We start from the raw sequence: 9,054 nt of genomic DNA, 5'->3' as shown, positions 1-9,054 counted from the left end.
CTGCAGTGCCCTCTACTGGTCAACATTATTATTATTTTTTTTCTTTTTTTTCCTCTACTGGTCAACATTCAAACTGGACGCCAACCTGTCTATAGTGGCCACTTTTGCAGACTCCCTCTAGTGGCCGCTTTAGACAAGTTTGACCGTATATATCTATATACAATGTTGAATGTCCCTTAAACTACCCTGAGCACAGTCTAGGATTTGCTGGCCAGCATACAAAAATAAAGAGTCTATAGAGCTCTATATGTGCATGTATGGGCGGTGTATGAGGGAGTGAGTGTGTGCTGTGGTGCCTGGGATGCTCCAGCAGCGGCAGGATGGTGACGATGATGATGACGAGGAGGTGGATGGTGTCCTCTTCCTCCACTATGGCCAGCAAGGAACACCAACCGTCTCTCACATCCAAATCGCTAGCAGGAAAACAGCCTAGTGTCATGCAGTGATGGATTGGGCAGGCAGGCCTGGCACACACACGTGTCTCTCCTACACACTTTGACCATGTGCAGCCTACAGCGCTCACTAGAGGCACCATGGTAACCAATTAAGGCGTTTTTTAGTCCTTTTGCCATGGATGACAAAAGGACTAAAAAACGCCTGTAAGAAGAAGAACACATTATACAGGACATTTATCATTCAACAGACTAAAGAAGCAGAACAAAAGTATAAGACTTACAAAAACAAGTTGACAACTATCTTGAGAGTGTGTAAGAGGGAATATTATAGTCACGTACTAAATAAGAACAAAAATAACATGAGAGCAACTTGGGGCATCTTAAATAGTATTATAAAGAACAACGTTAAGAAAGCAGACTATCCTCCCTATTTCATGGTTGGAAACACTTACAGGAATGACATGAATGCGGTAGCTGAAATGTTTAATGAATATTTTGTAAATATTGGACAAAAACTGGAAGAAGAAATTCCAAAACAAGACACAATTGATGAAGGGATTGATATTATTGATAGGAATCTTAATTCTATGTTTCTCACTGCTGTAACCAAAAAGGAGATCACTGACATTGTTAACCATTTTAAGGCAAAAACATCAACTGATTGTCATGGAATCGAAATGGAAACAATTAAAAGGGTCATCAATGAGATCGCAGACCCGTTAACATATATTAGTAACTTATCATTTCAGACTGGAATATTTCCAAGCAAAATGAAAACAGCCAAGGTGGTTCCAATTTTCAAAAAAGGAGACAAACACCAATTTACAAATTATCGACCAGTTTCCTTGTTACCACAATTCTCGAAAATTGTGGAGAAGCTATTTAATAATAGGTTGGACAAATTTATTAATAAGAATGAATTATTGGCAAGTAGTCAATATGGTTACAGAGCCAACATTTCAACTTCTATGGCACTGATGGAAATCACGGAGGAAATCACTACTGCCATAGACAACAGAAGATGCGCAGCTGCAGTATTCATGGATCTGACAAAAGCTTTCGATACAATTAATCACACTATTTTAATTTCAAAATTAGAAAGGTACGGAATTAGAGGTTTGGTCTTAAATTGGGTTAAAAGCTACCTTGCAAAGAGGAAACAATTTGTAAAGCTAGGAGAATATACATCTGGGAGTCTACACAATACGTGTGGAGTACCACAGGGGTCCATACTGGGACCAAAACTGTTTAACTTGTACATTAACGACATCTGCAAAGTAACAAACAAATTAAAATTGGTCTTATTCGCCGATGATACCACCGCTTTCTGTTCTGGTGAAAGCACACAAGAACTCATTAAAAAGGTCAAGGATGAAATGGTCATTAAAGTCATGGTTTGACAAGAACAGATTATCTCTGAATTTAAGTAAAACTAAAATAATGGTATTTGGTAATAGTAGAAAGGACACGTACGACCAAATACAAATTAATGGAACGGATATTGAAAAAGTGGAAGAATATAAATTCCTTGGGGTTATAATAGATGAAAAAATGAGTTGGAAATCTCATATTAAATATATACAACAAAAGGTGGCGAGAAATATCTCTATACTGAATAAAGCAAAATATGTTCTTGATCAAAAATCACTCCACACTCTGTACTGTTCCTTAGTATTAGCATATCTAATGTATTGTGTGGAGATATGGGAAATAATTACAAAAGCAATCTTCACTCACTCACTGTACTGCAAAAAAGATGGTGAGGATAATTCATAATGCCAAGTATAGAGAACATACAAACCCTTTATTTTTAAAATCACAGATATTAAAATTCGCAGATTTAGTACACTTTCAAACCGCTAGAATAATGTATAAAGTTAATAATAACGCGTTACCCAAAAACCTAATTAAGTATTTCTCAATCAGAGAGGAGAAATATGATCTTAGAGGAAAATTAAACCTAAAACATTTATATGCGAGAACAACGCTGAAAACCCACAGCATTTCCGTGTGTGGAATTAAATTATGGAACGGATTGAGTAAAGAACTCAAACAATGTACCGAGATGAGCACATTCAAAAAACAATACAAGCAGTTGATGTTTGCCAAATACAAGGCAGAAGAGTCCTGATTGTTCTGTCAGGTTTGTTATTTTATTTTATTTTTTTTTTTTTTATTAATGAAATTTTATTTTTTATTTATTTTTTTATTTATTTTTTTATTTTCTTTGTTGTGTTAAAAAAAAAAAAAAAAAAAAGCTTTGTTCTTATTTATTTATTTAGTATGGTCATCATTATTATCATTATTATGAATGTTCTTTCTTTTTCGGGGGGAGGGCTATCTCACCGTTATCTATTATGTGTTATCCTATCACTGAAAACATGACATGGAAAGCAGGAAGTGAACAACATGTACTGTACAAGAGGTAGAATGGATGGGGGGTAGGATTAAATAAGCTTTGCTTCTTCCTACTCCTTTTGGACATGTGGAACTGTGAAAGAATGATTCATGAGATGTATTCCATTGTAACCTTCATGTTCAAATAAACTAAACCAAACCAAACCAAACCAATTAACGACTGTCGCAAGACTGTCGTAAAGATGTCCATTTCTTATAAAGAGAATCACATACAATTATAATAAAACAACGAGTGTATAAAATTTAGTAGCACCTTATTTAAATGATAACGACAGTGGCATTAATCCTTGAACATTACATATAGAAAAATAACATTTATTTTAATCGCACAAAAACACAGCTGGTGCCATGTTCTGTGTTTGTTTTGCACTCTGCTGCCGCCTCTGTTTTGTCCTTGCAGTGTCATGGCTGCACTGATGAGTAATCAGGGACACCTGTGATCAATCTTCTGCTCCCCATATATACCTCTGCCTAACCACGACCTAGTTGCCAGTTATTCCCTTGCCAACCCTGCTTCCTGTTCCTCATCCCTTGGCTCTCAACTGGTCCCCTTTGCTCGCGTATTTTCTGCCATTGTGATTTGCTACTGCCTCTACCTGTTCTGCACCTTTTTTCCTGCAGCTCCTTTTGTTCAGTGAGTACCTTTTTCCTGCCTTGCAGTGTTTTTCGTTCCTTGTAGTTTTTGGCTCAAGCCCTGTGTTCCTTAGTTATCTTTTTGTAGTTATTTTTGTATTTTTGTCATTTGTTACTTTGTGTAATAAATTGTTTTTCTTACTAGCGCTGTGTCAGTCTGCATAACGGGTTCCAACCTTTTTGGCGGAAGCCACCACGTGACAGAATAACTGGCCAATTATGGAACCCGCAGACTTAGAGCACCTGCGCTCCGCCCTGTCTCATCAAGGACAGCTGGTGGGTAATCATGAGAAGTCCTTACACGAGATGATGGACTCCATGACGGCTCTCGCTACAAGTGTCGGTTCTATAGACCAGCGTTTGGAACAAGCACTCGCTGTGGGACCTCTTAGCTCCTTTTCACCTGCTGTTCCTGTCGTCCCACCGGTGAGCCACATTGCTACCGACACTATATCTCCTACGACACGTGAACCTAGCATTCCCCATCCTTGTTTTTCGGGTGAGTCCATGTCCTGCAATCAGTTTCTTCACCAATGTTCGCTGGTTTTTGACCAACAACCGTCCACATATGCCACTGACTCTGCCAGGGTAGCGTTTGTTATGAGCCTTTTGACCGACGAAGCTGCTGCCTGGGCGGTGGCAATCAGCAACGCTAAACCCGCCGCGCGCTTATCTTACCCCTATTTTTTGTCTGAGATACGGAAGGTTTTTGATCACCCTGTGAGGGGAAGTGAAGCAGGGGATCGCTTGCTTGACATGAGGCAAAGGGGACGTGCCGTAGCCGCTTTCTCAGTAAGCTTCCGGGTGTTGGCCGCCGAGAGCGGGTATGAGGACGCCGCGTTGCGCGGAATTTTTCGCAAAGCCTTGCAACCGCGACTCAAGGATGAGCTAGCAGTACGTGAGACTCCTAAGTCTTTGAAAGAACTCATCAATCTCACATTTCATCTGGACAATCGTTTGAGGGAGCGTGACCAGGAGTTGCTCGAAGGGGACAAGCCAGCCGGGGATTCACGCGCCTCACGCAGCAGGATCTATACGGCACTACATGACCTCGGCAAACGCAGGTTGGATACTTCACCGAGTCACGCCGGCTCCGACAATGGAGAAGTGCCAATGCAGCTGGGAGGACGACGCCTCACATCCGCTGAGAGGGCTCGCCGTCGCCGCCTCCACCTCTGCCTCTACTGCGGGGAACCGAATCACCGTATAGCCAGATGCCCGGTGCGCCCAACCTGCCACCCCACACCTTGCTCTGACGGTGAGGAGCAACCTGTGAAGACCACGACTTCTTTTGGGACTAAAGGCAAATCTTCCACGGAGTGTGTATGAAAAGACTTACACGGACTGTCAGTATGACAAACAAAGACTACAAATTGAGGGTATAATCTCTGTAAAGGGGGGTAGACACAATATAATGGCTTTGGACTCTGGTGCTGATGATAGCTTTATCAGCACTAATCTAGCAAGGAATTGAACATTAAATTCATTGAGCTACCTGTTCCTAAGGAAGTGCACTCGCTTGAGGGACTTCAACTCGCCACCGTCACACACCAGACTGAGTCTATTTCGTTGCAATTATCCGGCAATCACGTAGAGGAGATCAGATTCTTTATCATTCCCTCACAAGCTGCTCCCGTAGTTCTTGGCCTCACGTGGCTCAAACTCCATAATCCCTCTATTGATTGGAACAATAACCGCATATCTAATTGGAGTAATTTTTGCCATAGTAACTGCCTACGTGCCGCCATGATCAGAACTCCCGTCATGGCTAAGAGCTTGGAAGAAATCGATCTGTCTAATGTACCCCCCTGCTACCATGATCTCAAACCAGTCTTTAGCAAAGACCTAGCCCAAGCGCTACCCCCGCACCGACCCTACGATTGTGCCATTAATCTCCTGCCTAACGCCACTCTCCCTAGTTCCCGATTATACAACATTTCCGGTCCAGAGTTCGCTTCCCTTAAAGAATACATTTCTTCATCTCTCGCAGTAGGTCTCATCCGTCCATCCACGTCACCACTGGGAGCGGGATTTTTTATCCTTTAAAAAGATAAATCTCTCCGTCCCTGCATTGACTATCGGGGACTCAGTGACATCACCGTACGTAATAGTTACCCGCTCCCATTGATAGATTCGGCCTTCTCCACACTGCACAATGGTAAGTTTTTCACCAAACTCGATCTTAGATGTGCTTATCACCTGGTACGGATCCGGGAGGGAGACGAGTGGAAAACAGCTTTCAATACGCCCCTGGGGCACTTCGAATACCTTGTTATGCCTTTCGGATTAACCAACGCTCCAGCTGTCTTCCAAAATATCATTAATGATGTTCTTAGCGACCTTATCAATAAGAATTGCTTTGTGTACCTCGATGATATTTAGATTTTTTTTCCTCATGATCTGCAGGAACACGTACGACAAGTCCGTCAAGTCCTACTTCGGTTATTGGAAAATAGACTTTACGTCAAGGTTGAGAAATGTGAATTCCACCCCAGTTCTTTGTCCTTTTTGGGTTACATCGTGGAAAGGGGCAAACTTCGAGCTGATCCCGCCAAGATTCAGGCGGTGGTCGATTGACAGCAAGGAAGCCTTTACAGAGGTTCTTGGGGTCCGCCAACTTCTATAGGAGGTTTATCCGGAATTTCAGTTCTATTGGCCAACCTCTGACAGGGCTAACATCTGTTAATAAACCATTTGTATGGTCCACTGAGGCCGAAAGAGCGTTTTGTAGACTTAAGCAGCTATTTACTTCAGCCCCTATACTGTCTCACCCTGACCCCTCTGCTCAATTTTTCGTTGAGGTTGACGCCTCGGATACAGGAGTGGGAGCGGTCCTGTCCCAGAGATCCCCGGCCGACCAGAGGCTCCACCCGTGTGCATTCTTCTCGCGTCGCCTTCCCAAAGCAGAGGGAAACTACGACGTGGGGAATAGAGAGCTGCTGGCCATCATTCTTGCGCTGAGGGAGTGGAGGCATTGGCTGGAGGGCGCGCCAAGCCGTTCACCGTCTTCACTGACCACAAGAATCTAGCTTATATCAGATCAGCACACAGACTGAATTCACGCCAAGCACGCTGGTCGCTCTTCCTAACCAGATTTGACTTCACTATCACCTACAGGCCGGGGTCCCGCAACGTCAAACCAGATGCTTTCTCCAGGATCTACGGCCCGGTGGAGGCAGACAAGACCCCGGACACTATCGTGCCGGTGGCTCGGGTGTTGGGGGCTCTCCAGTGGGAGATGGAGAGGAAGGTTTCGGAGGCCAATTCCGGGACTACCATTCCTGACGTTTGCCCGGAGGATAAGTTGTTCCTGCCTGACGGTCTCAGGTCTGAGGTTTTACAATGGGGACATAACTTGAAGCTGGCTTGCCATCCAGGAGTTGGATGCACCAGATTTATCCTGGCACAAAGATTTTGGTGGCCTTCCATGTCATCAGACGTCAAAGCCTTCGTCGCCGCCTGCTCAGTCTGCGCCAGAAGCAAGTCTTCCCACCAGTCGCCGGCAGGACTGCTCCAACCTCTCCCAGTCCCGTCCCGCCCTTGGTCCCACATTGCACTGGACTTCATCACAGGCCTGCCAGCATCCCGAGGACACACAGTCATACTTAATATTGTGGACAGATTCTTTAAAATGGCACACTTTATTGCACTTTCCAGGTTGTCCTCTATGGAAACAGCCCGCCTGCTGGTCAAACATGTATTTCGTCTACACGGCATCCCTATGGACCTTGTGTCGGACCGTGACCCTCAATTTGCATCTAGAGTATGGAAGGCGTTCTGCAGGACATTGGGAGCATCGGTGAGCTTATCCTCAGGATACAATCCCCAGACTAACGGCCAGACTGAGTGGGCCAACCAAGACTTGGAGGCCGCTCCCAGGTGCGTCTGCCATCGTAACCCATCTTCATGGTCCACCCACCTCCCCTGGGTCGAGTATGCCCACAATTCACTCGTCTGCACAGCCACAGGCATGTCACCCTTTAAAGCTGCCCTTGGATACCAACCACCTTTGTTTCCAGTTCAAGAAAGAGAAATAACTGTTCCCTCTGTCCATCAGTACATCCGCCGGGCCCACCGGATTTGGCGCGAGACCAGAGCAGCCCTATCCCGCACTGCATCTCGCAACCGCAGATTGGCAGATCGTCACAGGACCCCGGCCCCGAACTATCAACCCGGCCAAGAAGTATGGTTATCTTCCAAGGACTTACCCTTAGCCAACACCAATAGGAAACTGGCACCCAGATTCGTTGGACCATACACGATTGAATCCATCATCAGCCCAGCTGCCATCAGACTCAAGTTACCTGCATCGCTCAAGATTCATCCCGTCTTCCATGTGTCCCGTCTTAAACCAGTATCCTCCAGTCCACTGTGTCCTCCTGCTGCCTCTGTTTTGTCCTTGCAGTGTCATGGCTGCACTGATGAGTAATCAGGGACACCTGTGATCAATCTTCTGCTCCCCATATATACCTCTGCCTAACCACGACCTACAGTAGTTGCCAGTTATTCCCTTGCCAACCCTGCTTCCTGTTCCTCATCCCTTGGCTCCCAACTGGTCCCCTTTTGCTCGTGTATTTTCTGCCATTGTGATTTGCTACTGCCTCTACCTGTTCTGCACCTTTTTTCCTGCAGCTCCTTTTTGTTCAGTGAGTACCTTTTTCCTGCCTTGCAGTGTTTTTCATTCTTTGTAGTTTTTGGCTCTAGCCCTGTGTTCCTTATCTTTTTGTAGTTATTTTTGTCATTGACTTTGTGTAATTGTATTTCTTACTAGCGCTGTGTCAGTCTGCATAACGGGTTCCAACCTATTTGGCGGAAGCCACCACGTGACAGCTGGGTTACATTTACAACATCATATGCAAAAACTAGCCAACGACGTTATCTATAGCCTTCCAGGACAGCCAATAGATACTTTTCTTACTGAGGCGTTGGCAACATCGATGCCAACCGCCATAATACAGAAGGAGAAGAAGACATTTGTAGACGGTCTCTGCGCTCCGGTCTCGCTGGCTTCTCGTGGAGATCAATATAAGTCAAACTGCACAGAAGACGGCTCGTATTGATCAAAACTAGCTTGGAGCTGTTTGTGTGTGTTGCCACGGTTGGAAAGAGGTGTGTTTGCTGTGTTAGAACCATTCACTTGGGACTTATTCATCCCGGAAGTTTCAATATGTGAATATGTTTCTAACTTTACCGCAGTCTCTTAAATAGTTTTGCGTTATTTTTGCGAGGTCTCACAAAATAGTTTTGCATTTTCTTGCAAAAGTTTTTGTTATCTCGCAAAAGTTCGTTTTTTAAAATTATTTTTACCCATCATATTTTTGTCCATGTCCACTACGGTGCTCCGTACTGAGGCATTATATAAATGCCATAAAAAAAGCAAAAACACGTTTTCAGTTTTGTTTTGAGTGAATAATACAGTACATGATTAAATATTATACTTTATAAATATGAAACATTTTAATGTAAATATCTAAACATTTAAAATACAATAAATAAGTTGCCAAGGTTTCATTGCTGTGGAAGACACCTTTTCTGCACTTCTGACCTCAGGCCACTAGGAGGCAGCACTCCCCCAACACCTCATTTGCGCAGCAGGAAGCGAGCAAAG

This window comes from Dunckerocampus dactyliophorus, chromosome 13, assembly GCF_027744805.1.
Source record: "Dunckerocampus dactyliophorus isolate RoL2022-P2 chromosome 13, RoL_Ddac_1.1, whole genome shotgun sequence".
Taxonomy (NCBI): domain Eukaryota; kingdom Metazoa; phylum Chordata; class Actinopteri; order Syngnathiformes; family Syngnathidae; genus Dunckerocampus; species Dunckerocampus dactyliophorus.
This window is presented reverse-complemented; position numbering follows the sequence as displayed.